Here is a 22,403-nt window from a genome sequence, read left to right as displayed (position 1 = left end):
CATTCAGATAAATAGCTCCTGCTAGCCAAACACTCCCAAACATTCCACAACAAACAAACACTCTGCCTTGATCTCATGGGGTTTTTTCAGTTGTGTTGAAAGACTGCAATTCACTTTTTTTTTTTTTAATTCATTTGAAAAGCTGCTAATTAGTTTATTGTGACTGATTGGCAGATCTAAGTCTGAAACTTCAGAGAAGACCTCCATCCTTACTAAAAAGGCATATTCCATATGCAAGGAAGACGCTTTGACAATTTCAAAATCTGTAAGTCCAAAGATTAAACTGAGCTTTTCATGCTCCTTTGGGACAAAGATGGAACTGCTGCTAAGTGCCGAAGGTAAATAGTCTCAGACAGTAGCTGTGTTATAGGCTGTAGCTTCACAAAAACAAGCAGTCCTGTAACACTTTGAACTAACTAATTTATTAGGCACAGTAGACCCCTGGCTTATGCAGGGGCTGCATTCTCGTAACCCCTGCGTAAGTCAAATTTCCCACACAACTCGGGAGCCAGGAAACTGACAAGGGCACAAGCCCTAGTCTGTTTCCTGGCTCCAACAGGGTGGGGGGAGTTGGTGACCAGGCAGCAGCCTGGCTCCCAGGTCCCCTCTGCTTGCAGAGCTATGGAATAGGTTAGGGCTGGTTTCCTCCTCAGTTTCTCTGCTCCTGTCAGTGGCAGCAGCTGAGAGCCTGACTCTCGGCTGCTGCCACTGAAGAAGCAGACTAACAGATATTTTGGAGCATAAGCTTTCGTGGGCAAAGACCCACTTCATCAGATGCACGAGTGGGTGGGTGGCTTCAGAGGGGTATTTAAAGAGTGGGGTCCCAGTAAGAGGGAGGGCTTTAAATACCCCACTGAAACACACCCTCCCACTCACGCATCTGATGAAGCGGGTCTTTGCCCATGAAAGTTTATGCTCCAAAATATCTATTCGTCTATAAGGTGCCACAAGACTTCTTCTTGTTCTGGAAGCAACAGACTAACACAGCTACCTCTCTGATACTTGACAGGAGCAGGGGAACCTCTCTTGTCAGGGGTATCAGTCGTGTTAATCTGAGACGTGCAACTTTGGTTGTGTGTCCCTTGGGGGTTTACTGTAATGAGCTTTTGTGGGTAAGGAGAGGGTCTTGCCAATGAAAGCTCCTTACTTATGATGTAAAATTGTTAGTCTTTAAGGTACTACAGGACTGCTTGTGTTTTGGTCACCTGATGGCTTTGTTGGGCAGAGTTTGGATAAAAACCTACAGCTTTTCAATGGGATTCGTTTAAGCTTGAAGTTCCAAAATAATGTTGCGGGGGAGTGTATTTATACTTTAAAACCATTTGCAACATATAGATTCTAAATCTAGTCTATATAATAAACTAATTAAAGCCATGGTCAAATATTGAATTTTGTTCTTTTCCATTTACAATAGTCATAAATGTCCAAATGTGTCATTCACAGGGGCTGTAATGCAGCTAGAGATGTTAGTACTTTTCAATTTACCCATTTGTTCAGTCACAAGCACCAGATGGTATTTGCCCAAAAGTTCTGAAGGAATTAAACAACAAAATTCCAGAGCTACTGTAGTATGTAACCCGTTTCTGAAGCCAGCCTCGGTACATGATAAATGGAAGTTAGTTAATGTTACGCTACGTAAAAAGAACTCCAGGGGCCAAGGCTATCCCTAGGGGTGGGGCCTAGGACAACCGCTGCTCTCCGTGCCCAAGTGCAGAGCTAGGGCCCCACCCACCAACAGTGCCCCACCCACCTTTGCTCCACCTGTGTTCCTCGCCTGAGGAACATGAGCCAGTGGATTAGCAGGGGACCTGGAATTGGGCAGCAGCAGGGGTTAGCTCCTCCGTCCCACATGCACTGTTGTGGCAGGAGCAGGAGTGACCTGGCAGTCTGCTTTTCTTTGTCATACACCACCGCCCTCCCCCAACCTGCTGCGCTTTACTTCACCATGGTGGCGGGAAGCAAAGCATCCCTGGGCCAGGGCACTCTGTTACTGCAGTGAAGCAGAGCGTGATGGGGTGTGACAGGGTAGAGGGGTGGGGCAGAGCAGAGCAGGCTTCCAGGTTGCTCCAGCTCATATCTCCATGGTGGGAGGGAGCCGCTGCTGCTGCTGCTGCTGCTGGTGGCGCCTCAGGCAAGGCCGCTAGGTAATGCACCAGGCCACCTTTGGTCCCACCCATATGGGATAGATGAGGCAGCCACTGCATGGCCCCCAAAGTGCAGAGCCTTGGGCAGCTGCCCCAAACTATTCTGTGGATGGGACAGCTCTGCCAGAGGCAATCCTGGCAATTACAGGGCAGTAAGCTTAACTTCAGTATAAGGCAAATGATTAGAAACCACTATAAACACCAACATTCCAGGTCCATGCCTCACCATCTGTTAGAATTCTGTGAGAAAGTCCCCAGCCATGTGGATAAGGATGATGTGATGAATGTAGTATACTTGGATTTTCAGAAAGCTTATGAGATGGTCTCTCACCAAAGTCATGGGATAATAGGGAAAGATGTCTCACGGACCAGTACCTGGCTCAAAGATAGGAAATGAGTAATAGAAATAAATGGTCAGTTTTCAGAAGGGAGATCAATAAACCCAGAGGGTCCTTCCTCCAAGGAGCTGCTGCTGTTCAATTTATTTAGTCATGATCTGGAAAAGGGAGTGAACTCTGAAACTGCAAATTTTGCAGCTGATTCAAAATTACTCACAACAGTTGTGTCCAAAGCTGACTGCAAAGAGGAGTCACAAAACTGGGAGACTGGACAACAAAATGACAGATGAAGTTCAATGTTGACAAGGGCTAAGTTTTGCATATTGGAAAAAATCATCTCGATTACACATGGTAATGTAAGTTAGCCATTGCTCAAGAAAGTGATCTGGTGACTCAGGAATCCCTATTACTAGTCCTGTGAAAATGTCAGCTCAGTGCACAGTAGCAGTCAAAAACAAAGTTTGGGACTATGAGGAAAGGGAAAGAGAGTCTCTTAATGCCATTATATAAATCTGTTATGCCCACAGCTTGAATACCGTGTCCAGGCCTGTTCACCCCATCTCAAAAAATATATAGTGAAAATGATAAATATTTGGAGAAGGGCGATAAACATTTAGAGAAGGGCAATAAAGATGATTAAGGGTATGAAACAAATTTCACATGAGGAGAGTCTAAAAAGATTCGGGCTGTCATCTTAGAAAAGGGATGATTAAAGGGGCTATGACAGGTCTACAAAATCAAGAATGGTGTGAGGAGTGTGACTAGAAAAAGTGTTATTTCTTCTTTCACACAAAAACCAGGGGCAGCCAATGAAATGAATGGGCAGAGGACATGATACAAACAAAAAGAAATGCTTTTTCCACACAAGCTACAATTAACCTGTGGAACTTATGGCCAGGGGTGGTTGTGTTGGCCAAATTGATAACTGGGTTCAAATAAAACAGAACAGCAGCCATGTAGCACTTTAAAGACTAACAACATAATTTATTAGGTGATGAATTTTCATGGGATAGACCCACTTCTTCCATGGGTTCAAATAAGAATTAGATTAGTTCATGGAGGGTAGGTTCATCCCTGGCTATTAGCCAGGATGGTCAGGGTCACAACTCCATGCTTAGGGTAGCCTGGTTCCTCTGACTGTCAGAACATGGCAGATGGAGTTTATCACTCCACTTGCCCTGTTCTATACACTTCCCCATTTCCCCTGAAGCTCCGGTTCTGGCTACCGTCAAAGACAGGATATATGACAAGACTGCTCTAACCCAGCAAGGCAGTTCTTACATACTTACAATTTTGCCTTAAACCTTTACTGAATGTTGTCTTATTTACCTTCTGTAAGTAGCTTTGTACAATAATGGAAGTTAAACTGAGAGAATTTCACAGAGTCCTGTCAGAGGCTAGGGCCTACCAAATTCAGAGTTCATTTCAGCCAATTACACAGTCATAGGATTTTAAAAATCACGAAGTTCATGGTCTCACCTATTTAAATTTGAAATTTCACAGTGTTATAATCGTAGGGGTCGTGCACCTAAAAGGAGTTGTAAGGAGGGATGCAAAGTTATTGGGGGAAGGAGTTGCAATAATGCTACTCTAACTTCAGCGCTGCTGTTTGCAGAAGTGCCATAGAATCCTAGAACGGAAGACACCTTGAGAGGTCATTGAGTCCAGTCCCCTGCCCTCATAGCCATCTTCAGCGCTGAGTATGGCTTCTGGCTAGGAGCCCAGCTCTGAAGACACAGCTACTGCCAGCAGCAGTGCAGAGGTAAGCGTGGCAATATCCATCCCATGCCACTCTTATTTCTCTGCTACTGACTGCAGAGCCGGGACCTCTGTCAGCAGCTACCACTGTCCAGGTGTCCTGCCCTGAACATAGTACCACAGAAGTAAGGGTAACATGGTATGGGTAACACCCTTACCTCTATACTGCTGCTGTAGGACACTGCCTTCACAGCTGGACTTCCAGCCACAACCAGTGCTCTTTGACTGCCCAGCTCTGATGACAACCCAGAAGTAAGGTTGGCAATACCATGACCCCCCTAAAATAACCTTGTGACCCTCCTTCTGCACGTCCCATTTGGGCTAGGACCCCCAATTTGAGAAGTGGCAGCCTCTCCCTGGAAGGATGTTTAGTATAGAGCAAAAGCCCACAAAAGATTAGATTTCATGGTCTGGGATGTATTTTTAATGGCTGTGAATTTGGTAGGGTCATTAAAGGGCTTCATGGAGGACACTCCGGGGGAAAACCTCCAAAGCTTGAGCAGGAGCAAGATGCCCTACAAGCTGAACCATGTGGAGTTTCTGCAAATGTTCCACCAAAGAGAGGGCTTTGGAAGCTGTGTCTGCAACCCTCAAGGACTCTGGTGTTCCTCAGTGAAAGGAAGCCCATTGGAAGGGCTGCACCTCTCTATTACTGCATGTTGCCTTAGGCCCTGAGTCCTTGAAGAAAAATACTCCCACATGCACAACCCCCTTGCGTTAGGGAATGTCCGCCAGTATGAGTTAGGCACTGCTCCTAGGCACATTAATTTCCAGTCAGATTTCTACTCTGAAGAGTCGGCTGTGGGGAGGGAAGTGCTACAGATGGGTTTCCGAGCACTACTACAGAAGGATAGTTGGACAGCAGAGCCTTCCTCCTCACCTCTCACTCACAACTGCCAGTTATACTAGGATGTGACATCGCTCTGAGGTAAAGGAGAGCACAGCTCATAGAGCCAGGAAGGGTAGCAAATGTTATATATATAAGTTCTTCAGCTTAGACAGTTCACTGTCCTTGTGTATAACCATTTCATTGAAGAGTAACAGAGAAAAAGCCGTGCTAGTCTATATACTATGAAAACAAAAAAGCAGTCCAGTAGCACTTTAAAGACTAACAAAATAATTTATGAGGTGACGAGCTTTCGTGGGACAGACCCACCTCTTCAGACCATAGCCATACCAGAACAGGCTCAATATTTAAGGCACAGACAACCAAACATAGTAATCAAGGTTGACAAATCAGAAAAATATTATCAAGCTCACCTTGATAATATTTTTCTGATTTGTCAACCTTGATTACTATGTTTGGTTGTCTGTGCCTTAAATATTGAGCCTGTTCTGGTATGGCTATGGTCTGAAGAGGTAGGTCTGTCCCACGAACGCTCGTCACCTCATAAATTATTTTGTTAGTCTTTAAAGTGCTACTGGACTGCTTTTTTGTTTTCATTTCACTGCAGATTTTATTACTGGACAGTGAGAGCTGGCATAATTGCTAAGCCTCTTAGTGCAGTCATCTCTTTCTCCCTGGGTAGCGTTAGATAGTGCACAGATGACTTGCCTCTCTTCGGCTACGTGTACACTTAGAGAAAACTTCGAAATAGCCATGCTAATCACTATTTCAAAGAATACTAATGAGGTGCTGAAATGTGTATTCAGCGCCTCATTAGCATGCCGCCAGCCACGGCACTTCAAAATTGCCACTTTTCGCTCCCGCGTGGCTTGTCCAGATGGGGGCCCTTTGCAAAAGGAGCCCGCCAACGTCAAAATCCCCTTATTCCTATCAGCGGATAGGAATAAAGGCATTTTGAAGTTGACGGGGTACTTTCCAAAAGAACCGCTCTCTGGACGAGCTGGCAGCATGCTAATGAGGTAATGAATATGTATTTCAGCGTCTCGTTAGTATTCTTCGAAATGGCCATTAGCATGGCTATTTCGAAGTTTTTACTAAGTGTAGACATGGCCTTTGTGTTTGGCGTCGATCAGATTCACTGAATAGCACATGTCTGAAAAATAATTTAGCTATAAAGCAAACTCCCAGGCATTCAGCCAGGTCTTTTGCCTCTCATGCCCCTTTCAACTTATTCAGGGGGAACACTGCGGGTTTTATTTTTGTAAAATTAAGCTAGAGTCTCAGCTGGTGTAAGCATGTTAACTCCATTGAGATCAATGGACCAATGCTGATTGATGCCTGCTGATGGTCTGACCCAGTATATACATTCAGTTAATTTTGAGGATCCAAGCAACCACAGAGGGGTTTAATGTAAGTGTGTTTGCCAGGGATTTTGTTAGTCTTTAAGGTGCTACATGACTGCTTGTTTGTTGTGGTGGAATACAGCCTAACATGGCTACTTTTCTATTACTGTTTGCCAGTGATGGTTTTCTGATGGCTTTCTGATGGGTCAGGAATGAGTATTTTTGTGTAAGTGAGAAAATAAGTGAGTTTCCAACTGCATACTTTATCACAGACTCAGGAGAGGGGGAAATTGTGTTCAAGATCCTTGTTAAAATACTGACAAGTGTCAAAGAGGTAGCTGTGTTAGTCTGTATCTTTAAGAGCAACAAGAAGTCCTGTGGCACCTTACAGACTAACAGATATTTTGGAGCATAAACTTTCGTGGGCAAAGACCCGCTTCATCAGAAGTGTTTGCTCCAAATATCTGTTAGTCTATAAGGTGCCACAGGACTTCTTCTTGTTCTCTGTTGTTAACATACTGGCATTCCTGTAATACTGAACAATGTTAGTGCCATGTGCCTCTTTCCTAAGGCTTGAAATTCAGAGAAAATAGCAGTCATCATGACCAGTGATTTCTTGGAAACGGGTACCCTCCAAACCCAGTTCATTATGCCCAGAACTAAAGGAAAGTAGCAGTTTTTAATCAAGTCCCATCAGCACAATATCTTGTCATGCCTTTCTGTTTCATTTTTTCCCCAGAAATTTAGTCTTGTGCCCTGGCTTCCAAGAAAATACTAAGAAATGCAGAAAGCAATATGCATTAATAATTTACACAAATCTTATCTCTCGCACCTGTCCCATTTTCTAGTCCATTTCTTTATTTTATTTTCACTCCTTTCCTCCTGTTCTTCTTTCTGTTCTGATTGCTTTTAATGCAACTTTAATATTCATCAAAACTTAATACTACAGCTGGTAAGATATTTTCAAAAGATGCACTTTTTTTTTTCCAAAATCTTTTTTCCATTTTTGTCTGGCTGCAAACAATATTCATGCTTCCCATCCACTGTCATCCTTTTGCAGTGCCAGCCCTCCTTTTTCATTTTGTTTTTTTTTCCTTTTCTTCCAAGTCCTCTTTTCCCATTCCCCTTCCCCTTCTTTATTGTTTTCTCCTTTTTTCTTTGTGTTTTCTGAGTTCTCTCTCTCTCCTTCCCATCACTGTTCTAGTCTTAATTCTGCTGCTTTTAACTTCTCTTCCCATCCACAGATCTACTTCTTGATCCTATATACCTGTTGTGTCTATCTGGATCTGGGCAAGTTTTTTCATGTAGTTGATGGATCTCCATTCCAAATGGCTGAATGTTGTGCCTTGCTAGTTGAATAGTAACAGAGAGAAAGCCGTGTTAGTCTATATTCTATCAAAACAAAAAAGCAGTCCAGTAGCACTTTAAAGACTAACAAACTAATTTAGTAGGTGATGAGCTTTCGTGGGACAGACCCACTTCTTCAGACCAATGCCATACTTCAGAGAGTTTATTTTTAATTATTAATTATATGGTGATGGTCTGAAGAAGTGGGTCTGTCCCATGAAAGCTCATCACCTAATAAATTATTTTGTTAGTCCTTAAACTGCTACTTGACTGCTTTTTTGTTTTGACAGAACAGTTGTGGTGCCCCCTGTGTTCTGCCTTCGTTCTGAAGTACCTAAGAATGATCTGTGAATCTGAAATACACCTATGGTGCCTTTGAAGCTTCAGAAACATGCCATGGAAGAATTCCATTTACACTAGGCATCAGGGTATCAGCCAAACTATGAAGGATGTTAGAGCCAAATACTGGCACCAAGAGGGGTTGCCTGGCTTGTGGACGGAGCGGCAAAACAACTGTTGATCTTTACAGCGGAGTTGCAGTGCTCAAGTCAGATAAAGAGAGATGGGTGTCACACCTGCTATTGTAATCTATGTCTTTGCTGCTCAAGTACAGCAGGTCAGTAACCCTCAGATTCTTATGCGTATCTTCATATCCTCTCACCTTGGCTCAAACCAGTTTCTTTGGCTAGACTGTAGTTTCCCTAAATTCCATCTCTTCAAATGCCAGCAGGTATAGACTGGTGTTACCGGCTTTCTCAAGTTTACAGAACTCTCATCTTCGGTCCTATTTTCACATAACTCCACTCCACTGGCTCCCCATTATTTTCCAAACCCAGTTCTCTTTCCTTATTTTCAAAACCTTACATATACTTTTCCATCCTATCTTACGATTCTGGTCCCATCTACCTTATACCTAGCGCTGGCTTCCTCTGATTCCCTCCAGGCAGACGTGCCAGACCTTGCTTCAGTGCAGCTCTTGCCATCTGGAACAGACTTCCTGTATGGTTCAGCCTCACTGATTCTCGGTATCATTTCCAAACAGTGCTGAAAATGTGTCTTTTTCTCCCTTGCCACTACCCCATAACAGTTTGTGTATAAGATGCTAGGCAGCACATATGCAGTCCCTTCATTTCTGCAGGTTAGCAATAGCTCTTTCAGCTCTCATACTTGAAGCAGTTTGAATGCTAGAGGCAGTCTGGAGCTGGTGGAATGTTGGCAGGTTTTAAGGCCTTTCATTCTAAGGCTGACAAGCAACTGGCAGTGATTTTTGTAAGCTTTTCCGTGAGCAAAGTTGTTTGCTAGAGTTTGAATTGCCAGGGAACACCTTGCTATTGCTATAATCCACCTAAAATACATTTAAGGAGGTAAATTAAGACAAAAAAAGAATTCAACCAACAACTCCAAAAAGGAAAAGAAATTTCCATTCCCAATGAAGGACGGGCGAATTATCTACAAGGGGATCCAATTCCTTTTCATAATCACTGCATAGCTGCCAGACCATGTGGCCTGCAGTGCAAAGAATGTCAGGTATTCACTTCGAGAGAACTTCTGTGCTCTACATATCGTATCTTTTAAGCTCAAGACAGAGAATAAAACACAACATCATTAGGCATCCTTCAAAATGTCAAGCTGGTAGTAATTAAAAAGTTGGGTCTTAGGAAAATACTTTGCATTCAAAAGAAAGTATTGTAGGTTCTGGCCTGAAATTGAAAAGTGTATTTATACAATACCCTTTTCTCACTAAAAATCTCAAACATTTATAAGACCTTGATGTACCTGTTTCAGTGAGACTCCTGAGATTTCAAGGGCTATCTTTCACTTAGAAAATAAAATCTTAGGGCGTCAGCTATGCTTCACTGTAGATTTGTTGGAACCTGTGGTGTAATATGATTCCTGAGGCTGAGTGCTGAAGATTCCACGAATTCTCTCGAAGGTGAAATGATTAACCAGTCTTCTGTTCCTGGTCAACAAACACATCATGTAAGCAAAAGGCTGTTTTGCCTGGATGCTGTGCTTTACTCCCTATGTTTCTGAAGCATACGAAAAGCTTAAATTTGATATAGATTTATGGCCTCTCTTTTGGATATTAGAATTGCCAATGAAATGAAAAAAGTTCTACATAAGATATGACTCAACATTTAATAGTAGTAACAGAGAGGAAGCCGTGCTAGTCTATACACTATCAAAACAAAAAGCAGTCAAGTAGCACTTTAAAGACTAGCAAAATAGTTTATTAGGTGAGCTTTCGTCCCACAAAAGCTCACCTATTAAACAATTTTGCTAGTCTTTAAAGTGTTACTTGACTGCTTTTTGTTTTCATTTAATAGTAGTTTAACTTTCCCTCCAAATCCTTTTAATTGATATTTTAATCGATTGTCAAATAAGTGTCATACTAATTAGCCGTTGCAGGTAATAATATGAAAACTACTTATTTCTGTTCGGGAGCTTTTAAACTCATTTGACTTTTCTATGTGCTTTACATCAACCACATATCCACATAAGTTGTGGAGAAGATAAAATATACTTCATCCCATCCCTCTTCACCACCTTGTTCACCTCTGATAGGCTGAAGATAACAGATATGTTCTCTGTCTTAGTCTATAATCAGTACCAGATTATGAGTATATTTCACACCCATCTGAATTGAGGGGGTCCCGTGTGTTCCAGAATACCAGGTGAGTTGGGAATTTGACTACCTAAACTTTCCCATCTTCTGAAATTATTTCACTTAAGACTTGTACCTACCAGTACTTATGTCAGTAGAGCTCATGTTTCTCGAGGTGTGAAAAAGCCACATTGCCCCCTCAAGTGACATAAATTATACCAACCTAAGTGCCAGTGTGGACAGAACAATCTCAGCAGGAGAGCATCTCCTGCTGACATAGCTACTGCCTCTCACACAGGTAGGGTGACCATATTTCCCTGTGCCAAATACAGGACAGGAGGTGGGGGTTGGCTACCAAGCAAGTGCAGCTCCCTGGCTGCCCCTGTCATGGGGCTCTGGAATGGGGCTGCCATCCCACAGGGGAGCTCCCCAGTTTCAGGGGCAGTTGCCTTGTGGAGGAGGGGGGAGTTGGCCAGCAGCCCCATGCCTCTGGGCTCCAGGAATGCTGCAGGGATGCTCTCTGATTTCAGTGGTGCTGCCCTGTGGGGCTGCTACCCTAGCAGGGGGAGATGGGGTGCTCCCTAGCTGCAGGGAGCAGCTGTGGCTCCCATCTGCCCCATGCCTCCAGGCTCTGGCAATGGGGCTGCTGCCCCACGAGAGTCCTTCCTGGCTGCCTCATGCCTTGGGGCATCAGGAATGAGGCTGCCACCCTGCAGCAGAGCTCTGTGGCTGCCCCATGCCTGGTGGTGTCGGTAACAGTGCTGCCCCTGTGGGAGAGCTGGGGGGGGGGGCTCGCTAGCTGCTGAGGCAACTGCCCCATGGGAAGGTGTGGGAGCAGCTACATGGGAGTATGTCCTGCAATGGGGACTGGGCTACCTCCCCACAGTGGCTTTTCCAGTTACAAGGACAGCTCAGTACATGCCGAACATACTGTCTGGCCAGCTCCTAACTGATTTCACCTGCAGCTGCAGCTGCCCTGACTTGGGGAAAGGGCAGCTCAGCAGCGGGAGTGAAGTTAGGGGACAATTAGCTTTTTTGTTAGGAAAAAAAAAAGAAGGAGGGATGTCCACTTAAAATGTGGGACTGTCCCAGTGAAAACGGGATGGATGGTCTCTTTCCGCAGAGGTACATTTTCTGTCCTAGCAGCACAGCTGCATCAGTGCATCTGCCCCACTATAGCAATTCTAGTAGGGACTGGCCCCCAGCAAAGTAGGAAATGCCACATCATAGAGTCCTACCTCTTTTTTTCTTCCAGTGTTAACTCGTCGTAATAAAAAGTATGAAGAGATCTGCAAATTGACTGCCTGAAGTGACAAGTGTCAGAGAAGTAGCTGAGTTAGTCTGTATCTTCACAAACAACGAGTTCTTGTTGTTCTCGAAGATACAGACTAACACGGCTACCTCTCTGATACTTGTCCCCATGCAAGGCACTGCCCAAAGTGTTTTCTTTCCTCAGGTTAGCAAGGGGTTGAAGATCGGTCGTTAAATTACATGTGAAGGTCAGCTCCAATTTTCATGCTCTCCAGTTTCTGCTCACTGTACCAGACAGAGACTAGCAAGCTCCCCTGCCTTCTGAGGATCTGTTCTGCAGTCTATTCATCTGCTGCTTCTACAGTACACCCATCTAAGATCATCTATACTCATAGGCCATGTCTACACTAGCCAAAAACTTCAAAATGGCCATGCAAATGGCCATTTCGAAGTTTACTAATGAAGCGCTGAAATTCATATTCAGCGCCTCATTAGCATGCGGGTGGCTGCGGCACTTCGAAATGGATGCAGCGCACCGCCGCGCGGCTCTTCCAGATGGGGCTCCTTTTCGAAATGACCTTGCCAACTTCAAAGTCCCCTTATTCCTACGAGCAGATAGGAATAAGGGGACTTCGAAGTAGGAGGGGTCCTTTCGAAAAGGAGCCCCGTCGGGACGAGCCGTGTCAATTTCAAAGTGCCGTGGCCACCAGCATTCTGATGAGGCGCTGAATATGTATTTCATCACTTCATTAGTAAACTTCGAAATGGCCATTTCGAAGTTTTTGGCTAGTGTAGACGTAGCCATAGATTCATAGTCTTAAAGAACAGCAAGAAGTCCTGTGGCACCATATAGACTAACTGATGTTTGGGAGCACAAGTGTCCACAGGCAAAGACCTGCTTCGTCAGATGCATGAGAGGTCTTAAAGGACAGACTCTCATCTGAGTCTAATATGTCCTAAACAGCTCAGCTCCACATGGAATGACTGGCACTGGGGTCCAATTTTAAGCACCAGCTGGGCTCCACGTGGGCACACAGGCCCACACGTACACAGCCATTTGCAGAACAGTCTGGTGTTTTCTTCGTAAATTCTTCCTGGCAGGGCCTTACCCTCATTTGTCTGCAAGGTGCCTACACTTCACTGGGGTAGCTATACTAATAGGCTACGGCTACACTAGGGGGTTTTGCTGACAAAACTGGTGGAACATCCAGACACAAAATGCATTTTGTCAACAACATGTTGACAAAAGTCGGCACTTCCAGCGACAAACTTCTGCCCTCCCAGGTGAGGAGAAGCACCTTTTGTTGACAGGTTCCATCGACCAAAAAGCTGTGTGGATGCTCTGGGGACAGGACAATGGGCAGCTCTGCCTGCTGTGTCGTTGTCGAGAGACGGACCACAGAGTGGATCGCTCTTTCAGTCCGCTTCTGTGCATGGCCACAGGCATTTTGATGGAAAAATTCTTCCGGCAGAAACTTCTGTCGACAGATGGCTCTAGTGTCACCACAGCTATCGGGTGCGTCTGCACTAGCAAGTACATTCGAAATTAGGATCGGAAGACCGAGTTCTTTCGAAAGAAGCCGTGGAGCGTCTACACTGACACGGCGCTCTTTCGAAATTAACTTCAAATGAACCCCCCCATTCTTTCGAAGTCGGTCCCCTGCTCCTGGGATGGGAAAAGCGCCCTCTTTCAAAAGATAATCTGGAAAGCGTGCAAGTGTAGACACGAGGCAGCCCACTGTTTCGAAAGAGCGGGTTCTCCAAGGCCGCGATCAGCTGGCAGGTGGCGGCACCGCTCACAGCACAAGCAGAGCTCTATAGCTCCAGCATCCGGCCACCTTTCAGCATGCAGGCTCCCAGAAGCCCTCAGGCAGGAAGCTGAGAGTGTGCAGGCAGCAGGGAGCCCACGCTGTCGCTCGCACAGCTCCCAGCCGCGACGCCCCGGGGGAGCCACAGTGCCTCTGGCACCATGGCCAGCAGTCAGGACTCCTGCCCACTGAAGGGGCCATCCAGGGACCAGGGGGGAGTCCTCCCAGGAAGGGAGCCAGCCCCCCAGACATTGGGCCCCTTCCTGGGCAGAGGCCGAGCTGCAGGACCTCCTCGCCATGTGGGAAGACAAGGAGGTCCTGCAGCAGACGGGGGTCTGGTGCCAGAATACTGTGGCATTTGAGCGCCTGGCCAAGGGCCTCGCTGGCCAGGGTCACCCCACAAGGACCCTGGATCAGGTGAGGTCCAAGGTCAAGGATCTCTGGCAGCCTACTGCTGGGCTCAGAACATGGCCGGGGGGTCAGGGGCAGCGCCCACCACTTGCCCTGACTTCCAAGAACTCGACCGCCTCCTTGGGCCCAAGGAGGCGGGACCCCCAGCCATGTACTTGGACACCGCTGACCCCCCAACCAAGCTGGAGGAGACGGGGATGGGGACCGAAGGGGAGGACCAGCCCAGACCACCGGCCACCTTCAGGCACCCCTGACGGATCCAGGACCACAGAGATGACAAGGGCTCAAGCGAGGGGGCCCTGTCATCGATGTCCCCTCGGGCCCATCTCGCCAGGCCCCCTCCGACCGTGCCTCGCCTGAGTTCCTGGAGGTACCCACAGGTATGTACCATGCACGCCTGCGGCCGTGGGGCTGGGGGAGGGGGCACACAGTCCCACCCGGGGTGGCCGCAGCCCACCCACAGAGACATCAGCCCCAGGGCATGTGCGGGCCAGACAGCCTCACCGCCCCGGCCTCACAGGGCTGATGTGTGGCACCCAGCACCTGCGGGCTGGACAGTGCCATGGGCCGCCAGACTGCGAAGGGACCGAGGGAGGCAGAGGAGAGCCAGCACTCCCACAACCCAGACAGGGAACCCTGGATGAGGTTCCTGCAGGACTGCAGGGATGGGGTGGGAGGGACGCGGGGGGTTCAGGGGGTCCCTCACCAGGACTAATGACCTATTCCTCTCCCCTTTTATCTCCACAGCTCCAGCAGCCAGACCAGCCCCACGACAGGCCTGGGGAGCCCCACCACCAAGGGCTAGGGAGAGCTGCCCAGGCCTTGTACGGGGCCAGCGCAGGGCTGCCGCTGGTCCCTCTGCTGGTACCACCAGGCCGGGGAGGAGGAGGCAGGGAACACGGCCCACACAGCCGCCCTCAGGGAGCTGATGGGCGTCGTGTGGGAGTGGGTGGCGTCCAACCTGGACGCCCTCACCCAGTCCGTGGTCAGCCACCTGGACCCTGCTGCCACTCCATCGCGGGTCACTCCAGCATCCACACCCCCCGTCACCCTCCCAATCCCCCAGGCATTCCCTCCCCTCCAAGTGGTCTCCCCGCAGCCCCAATCCCACATTCCCTTGCCTCTCCCACAACGCCCCCCCACCAAGGAGGCCAACCTGGAGGCCCTGCTCCCTCCCCACAGCCAGCCTCATCTGCCTGGCCCGCACCCTGCTGGCCAGGGCTGGCCAGATGGAGGCCAAGCCCCCAGCCCCCCACTCCTGTGCTGAGCCCGGCACAGGCACGGGGACTGCGCCTGAGCTGCACCCCTACCTTCCTGTGCCACCGGCCCTAGCCCAGCCCTGGCAGGGCTCCCACACATGGGGAGGAAGGAGCAGGCGTGGGCGATGGGGCTCCCAGCCATGGAGCCCATAGAGGGGTGAGCCCCCTCATGTAAATAGTTCTCCCTGTTTGCCCTCCCCCCACACGTGTATATAGTTCCCCCTAGATAATGAGATGTGCATTTTTTACATATAAGCAGTTTATTTTTATGGGTTACCCTGTGTCCCCCGTGCATGTGTGCTGGTGAAGTGTGCGTGTGTGTGCAGGGTGTGGGTGGGGGGGAGTGTGCAGGGTGGGGGTGTTCCTGTGGCCCCCACTCAAAGGCCTGGCGCAGGGCCTCCCTTACATGCACCCTGTCCTGCTGGGCCTGGTGGCATGGGGCAGCAGGGGGCTGTTCGTACCTGTGCCCCGCCTCAGCGACCCACCACTGCATATAGGGCTTGTGTTTTGTCTGCACCAGGTTATTGAGGGTGCAGCAAGTCCTGACCACCGCCAGCACGTTGGGGAGGCCCAACTCCAGCCTGGTGCAGAGGCATCTAAAACACCCCTTGAGGCGGCCGAACGCCTGCTCGACAGTGTTCCTGGCACGGTTCAGCCTCTCATTGAAAAGGTCCTGGCTCGGCTGGGTGTGCCCAGTGTATGGCCGCATCTGCCAGGCCTGAAGGGGGTAGGCCGTGTCTGCCACGATGCCGGGTGGCATGATTATGTCCCCGATGGGGAGCTCCTGCCAAGGGATGGAGGTCCCCTCGGCCATATGATGTCCCAGCCCTGAGTTCCTGAAGACCCTCACATTGTGGATGCGGCTGGATCAGCCCACGTAGATGTCCTCGAACCAGCCATTGGCGTTGACCAGGGCCTGCAGGCCCACCGAGTGGTAGCCCTTGTGATTCACGTAGACCCCATGACTGTGCTCTGGGGCCCAGATGGCGATGTGGGTGACATCCAGGGCCCTGAAGCAGTTGGGGAAGCCAGCTCCTGGAATCCCTGGATGGCATCATCCAGGTCCCCGACACGAACCAGCTGCCTCAAGAGTACCTTGTTGATCGCCCGGACGACGTGGGCATGCTTGTGAGTGTGGGGTGGAGTGCAGTTTGCCTGCCCATGCCTATCCCCATCCCCACCCCTGTCCCCCGGATGCCTGCCCTTCTCCCGACGGTGCCTGTCACCAGGCTGCCCTCGCCCCACCGCACGCAGTCTAGGTGTGAGCTGGGCATGGTTTACCTCAATGAGGACAGCCCTGACGGTGGCTTTGCCCACCCCGAACTGGTGGCCAACAGATCAGTAACTGTCCAGGGTGGCCAGCTTCCATAGGGTGATGACCACCCTTTTGTGCAGGGGGAGCACTGGCCTCAGGTGTGTGTCCCAGTGCTGGAGGACTGGGGCGAGCCAGTGGCACAGCTCCAGGAATACCCCCTTGGTCATCCTGAAGTTCTGTAGCCACTGGTTGTCACCCCAGTCCCCCAGCACCAGCCGGTCCCACCAGTCGCTGCTTGTGGGGAAGCTCCACAGGTGGCGGATGACCCGGGGGACCAGCAGGGGACATTGCGTCCTGAGGATGGCATCCAGAAGGGTGGCTATTATGGTGGCCACCTGGAGCCGCTGCAGCACGATGGCCAGGACCATGGCCAGGTCACTGGCCACAGCTGCGATGGAGGGGGGGTGCTGTTTGGGATCCATAGGGGCCCAGGATGCCACATCTGCTCTCTCTCACGCGCTGCCTGGGGACAGGGTTGCTGGCCCTCGGAGTGTGCAGGCTGAAGTACAGGGGGCCCTTTAAGGGGATGGCAGGCAGCAGCCCCGGAAGGGCTTGTCCGCCATGCGACCCTGCCCGTGTCACTTCCTGCCCCTGCTCTTTTGAAAGAGCGCCCAGCTGGGGGCCTTTTGAAAGAAGGGACCGAACCTTCTGTCCCAGCTGGTGTGTGTGGATGCTCCATTTCGAAAGATGTTCTTTCGAAACAGAACTGTTGTGTAGACGCAGCCATAGTGAATAACAATATGTCAACTGCTCTTACAGACCCACATCAGCCTCTGTCCTTCAGTAATTATTTTAATGGGTCTTTTAGCTCTGCCTCTAAATTTATGAGTATGTAAAATCACAATTTCTGATTAAGCTTTTAACTGCCCTCCCGTGCCACTTTCTTCACTGTAATCCGATTTGGACTATGGGTACCAGAAAGGGTACTACAAGTTGTTTTCATTCGGAATGTCTCCCTCCCGAGTCCTTTTTGCCGACTTGAGCAGTGGGGACTCGGATGCCGGTGCTAATACATTGGTTACCGCGCACGGCCGCTCCGCCTCCTGGCTATCGCTCCAGGAGCCGCCTGTACCAGCTGCGCGTGCGCAGTGCCCGCATTCCATCATGGCGGAGCCGTCTGGCGGCGTCTGTGGCGCTTGGCAGCGCTGAGCTTGGGCAGTGGCTGCGCTCGCGTGGCATTGCGCGCTGCTGGGTGAGTGCCGTTATCCCAGCCCGCCTGCCCCTGGGACTCCCGGCCGGAGCAGGCGCTCCCTAGCCGGGGCGATGCCGAGACCCGGGGAGGGGCGTCCTGCGGGGCCGGGGGGCGCTTGCGGGGAGACTCGGGGGCGCAGGCGGGAGGTGGTGTGGGGGAGGGGAGCGCTCTGAGGGTCCAGAGGGCCCGGGGTCTGAGGTAGGGCGCGTCCCGGGGGCGGTGGGGAGCGGTTAATGACATTTCCGTCCCGCGGCGGATTTCGGGGGCGGGCAGAGGGGGCGAGCCCCCCCTTTGCGAGGGCGGTTTACTCCGAGGAGCCCACCCCGTCTCCTCCCTGCTGCGTGCCGTACGGGGGCCGCGGGAACTCAGCTAGCCTCCCAGTGCCGTCCCCTCCCACGGGTGGGCTCTCCCCAGCCAGTCCCCGTGTTTCCCCCGTTACTTTCCGTTTGTTTATGTCGGGGGGCGGGTTAGGGTTTGCAGTTCCTCCCCCCCCCCCCCCGACGTCCCCGGCAGCCGGCGCTGCTGCCTGCGAATGCCACGTAGCCTTCTACTGGTTCCCCTTGACTGGAGTGATCAGCAAACAGAGACTCGGCAGCTCCTTCCGTCGCTCCCTTCAGGTGGGAGGTGGGTAGGTTGGTCGTACCCTGTGATCTTTGGCTAGCGACCGTGTTTTACCCCTGCCATGTAGCCCTTCAGCTGGGGGCAGCCCTGAAGGTGGGTATCCTACTGGGACTGCTTTCTGCTGTGATCCTGTTATTGGCGTCGGACAAAAGACTGTTGATGTTACTTTGGTGTGTGGTGCTGGTGCTTGGGAATGAGGGGTGTGTGGGTGTGTGTGTGGGGAGCCTTTAGGGACTACTGTCCTACCATATGGACTTCGGCAGTTTTCTTTCCTGACCTTTTGTAGCAGGCACTTTATGGAAACTGTAATTTCTTCAACTAGTCCTGGGTAGGTACATAGCTGGCAGGGCAGGTGTATTTAGCTCAAATTGTCACATTTATTTCCTGTTCATGACTATTCTTTTGTCTCTTTGCTGACTTCTAATTCCTGGATGGCTTTAAAACTGAAAAATAGATTAATCTTTTATTTTAAAACTTGCTGTAAAAGCTCCTATCTCTGGATGATGATATCATTGTATAAAATCTTAGTTATATTTTTAATAAGGACTAAAGTTTTCCAATCTCCAGACAGTTCTTTGTGTTTTAAGGTAACTTCCTTTTTATGTTATTGAGGTTTGTCTAATATCAGAAATCATAGTCAGGTTTGCTAAATTTGCTGTAGAACTACAAGGCTATGCCTATCTTAGGTATTTATATAGTTTACAGTATTAGAGGGTCTCACAATTTGTTGTTGTGAGACTGTCCATGCAACATACTCATGCATCTGATGAAATGGGTCTTTGCCTATGAAAGCTTATATTCCAAAATATCTGTTAGTCTATAAGGCGCCACAGGACTTCTTGTTGTTCTCAAAGATACAGACTAATGTGGCTATCTCTCTGATACTAGTCCTATTTTGTAGTTACAGGGAGGTGCTGGCCCAAAATTACACCTTAATGCTGTAGTGGAGCTTTGAATTGAATCCGGGCTTCCTGAATCCCAAAGTAGCACAGTAATCATTGGACAGTCTTTTCTTTTCTAAATCAATAAAATGTATTTGCTTTTATATATTAAAATGAAATAGTGGTAGTTTATATGCTGTCTAGTGCCTGTATCAGAAACAAAAATTCTTATAACTGCATTCGAAATTCCTCAAGTAAAAGGAAATATGTGAAAAGGGATAAATATGAATGACAGGGAAAATGGTTGTTTTTTGAGATATAAAATTATAACATATGGATTTTTGTGCCTATTGAAAAATAGCTGGCATGCGCTCTTCCTTTCCAAGACTTTGGCTCACTGTGTTCTGAGTCTTGTCTATGGTATCCTTGCACAGCATTGGGATTTCTTGTTGGTAGATTGGATCAAATTAGTGTGATATTTTGCAATGAAGAGTTGCAAGGTTCCATACTTGCAGTATGTTAGGAGAAAGTGTACTGAACCTTTTTCCATGTATTTTGATCTGTAAGTTTTTTAATTACTAGATTATTGGAAAAGATACCTTGTATTGGCCATATTAAAGTTTTTTGGAACAAGCTGTTACAAGTACAGATAGTCCCTGACTGACAAATAGGTTACGTTCTGAACACCTGATTGTAATTCTATTTGATTGTAAGTTGGAAATACCCTTACACTGTAATCCCTCAAGGTGTGCTTAAGTCAGGGAGGGCTTTGGTTGAGGCCCTCCGAGAGGGCAGGGGGGTTAAGCCTGGGGTGGGTTAGGGCGGCAGGGGTGGTGGGAGGGTGCAGTTGAGCTGGGACTTGTAGGGGGTTGGACCCGGCAAGCAGGGGTGGGGGTTGAGCCTGGCCAGGGGGTTGGAGCTGGAGCCCCATGCACTGGGGATTGGGAGCTCTGAGTGCAGGTTGAAGCTGGAGTTCCACGTGCAAGAGAGTGAGAGCTGGGGCCGAGGGCGATTGGAGGGGTTGAACAGGGTGAACCAGGGTGGGGGGGTTAGCTGGGAGGGGCGGTAGAGCCTCATGTGCCTGCAGCATCTGATAGCTGGAGCCCCGTGTGCACTGGCGGCTGATAGCCCAGTGCGTGCTGGGGGGGAGGTTCAGCTGGGGATGGGGAGGTTTGAAGCGGGTGGAGGGGGGATTGAATGCGGGTAAACCAGGTGGGAGTGGGTTGAGCTGCAGGGCAGCTAGAGCCCCTGTGCACACTTGCGGTGGCTGAGAGCCAGAGCCCTAAGCATGGGGATGAGGGTGGTGAGCTGGGGCCAGGGAAGGGAGGGGTTGAGCTGGGCTGGGCGGGGGGCGGGGTTGAACTGTGGCAGGGGGCTGAGTGGAGGGGGCTGGGAGCTGGAGCCCCAAGCACGGGTTGAAGTTGGAGCACCATGCATGGGTGGGGTGAGCTGGGGCCGTGGAGGGGTGAGCCAGGCTGGGGAGAGGTTGAATGGGGGTGCACTGGGGTGGGGTGCTTGAGCGGGGGGCAAGTTGGAGCCGTGTGTGTACTGAGCCAGCTGCGCAGGGGAGGTGATCTGGGGCCACATGTGGGTTGGGGAGGTTGGGGCCAGGTCCGCAGTGGGTTAGTATGGGTGGGAGGGGTTGGAGGGGAGCCCCAGGCGTGTGGCTGAGCCCCTCTGCTGGGGCAGGGTAAGCTGCGACATGTGGGGGGCGGTGAACTGAAGGTTAGTCGTAAGTACAAATGGTCATAAATCAATGGGTTCATAAATTGGGGACCACCTGTAGATGACTCACTTGTAGGTTAAGGATTATTGCATCAGGTTAGGCAGCACCTTGGCAATGAATCTGAATAATTAAAACTTCTGCATTCATATCTGTAGCTATTATGCATATTTTAAGTAATTTTCAACTTTAAAGTAATATTAAGGTAGCTTATTTCTTGTAATTCTCAGCAATTCATTTTATTAAAGATTCTACCTAACAACATTTTCAAAGCACTGAAGATTGAGTTTATTTGGACCAGTAACTCATCATATGCATGCTTCTAGAGGGAATAAAGATAACTCTGTCTACACAAATGCATTTTTGGCCTCAGTCCTTGATCGCACGCTGTGTCCTCCTTTGAGGTTAAGTTGGAACCCACTTTGAAACAAAGTGAAGCAGAATATTTCATAGTAATAGAGAGGAAGCTGTGCTAGTCTATACACTATCAAAACAAAAAGCAGTCAAGTAGCACTTTAAAGACTAGCAAAATGGTTTATTAGGTGAGCTTTCGTGGGACGGACCCACTTCTTCAGACCATAGCCAGACCAGAACAGACTCAAGGTGCCTTAAATATTGAGTCTGTTCTGGTCTGGCTATAGTCTGAAGGACTCAATATTTAAGGCACCTTGAGTCTGTTCTGGTCTGGCTATGGTCTGAAGAAGTGGGTCCGTCCCACGAAAGCTCACCTAATAAACCATTTTGCTAGTCTTTAAAGTGCTACTTGACTGCTTTTTGTTTTGACAGAATATTTCAGTAGACCATTCTAAAGTGGTTTGAGTTTTTTTGTTGTTGCTTCTGGGCAGGGTAACATTGTATATTCTATTGACTCTGTGGGGCTCTCAATACCGATACCCATCTTTTGTATTTAGTTTTGGAAAAAAAATGGTGAGACCTTTTAAACCAACATCCTTTCTGCACTGTGGACAGTAAAAATGTCAATGTACTTTTTCATAAAATAGTTCGTCTTGTTGGCGTTGGCAGTGCTCTTCTTTACCTTACCTGCAAACTCCCACCAGTTGTGCATAGTCACTGAATTTTAGTTGTACTGTGTATTCATGTATTATATGGTTGTCTGTATTATTTGAAAAATATGTTGGGATCCTTCTGGATGAAGTACATAATTGTAAACAAAAACATACATTTGTTTTAAGTTCAGGAAACTGGAACTCTAAAACAACGATTTATGAATTTCAAAAATTTAGTCAACTATAAAAATACACTTAATATGAAAAGAGAATACTTTGTTACAAATAATTCCCTGTAATTAAGGGAGACTGAAAAATATGTCTCTGAAATCAGGTGTGTCCTCACAGATAAGATTATGTAGTCTTAAGAAGAGAACAGTCTTAATTTTGGCAATAAGTCTACTTGTAATTAAATTCCAGATTACTCTGAATAACAGACAATCAAGTCTCTGAATCAAATTATTGCTACTAAAAATATAAAGTAATTGCTGTAAAATTCAAAGTCCTGTTAATACCAGCAAAGTAACCTAAAATTTTTTTCACCTGCTTTCGA

General features: G+C 48.6%; 1 protein-coding gene across 3 annotated transcripts in view; it reads left to right on the top strand.

Moving 5' to 3' along the window:
- The first annotated feature begins 17,518 nt into the window (after positions 1 to 17,518).
- The window catches only part of LOC142020082 (fibronectin type-III domain-containing protein 3A-like), a 91,190-nt gene continuing 86,305 nt past the window's right edge, over positions 17,519 to 22,403 (top strand). For all 3 annotated transcript variants that reach the window (XM_075007683.1, XM_075007682.1, XM_075007681.1), the window contains exon 1: positions 17,519 to 17,618. The gene's annotated coding sequence lies outside the window, so the exon portion shown is untranslated. The remainder of the gene's footprint in view (positions 17,619 to 22,403) is intronic.

Source organism: Carettochelys insculpta, chromosome 13 (genome assembly GCF_033958435.1).
Source record: "Carettochelys insculpta isolate YL-2023 chromosome 13, ASM3395843v1, whole genome shotgun sequence".
Lineage (NCBI taxonomy): Eukaryota > Metazoa > Chordata > Testudines > Carettochelyidae > Carettochelys > Carettochelys insculpta.
This window is presented reverse-complemented; position numbering and strand designations above follow the sequence as displayed.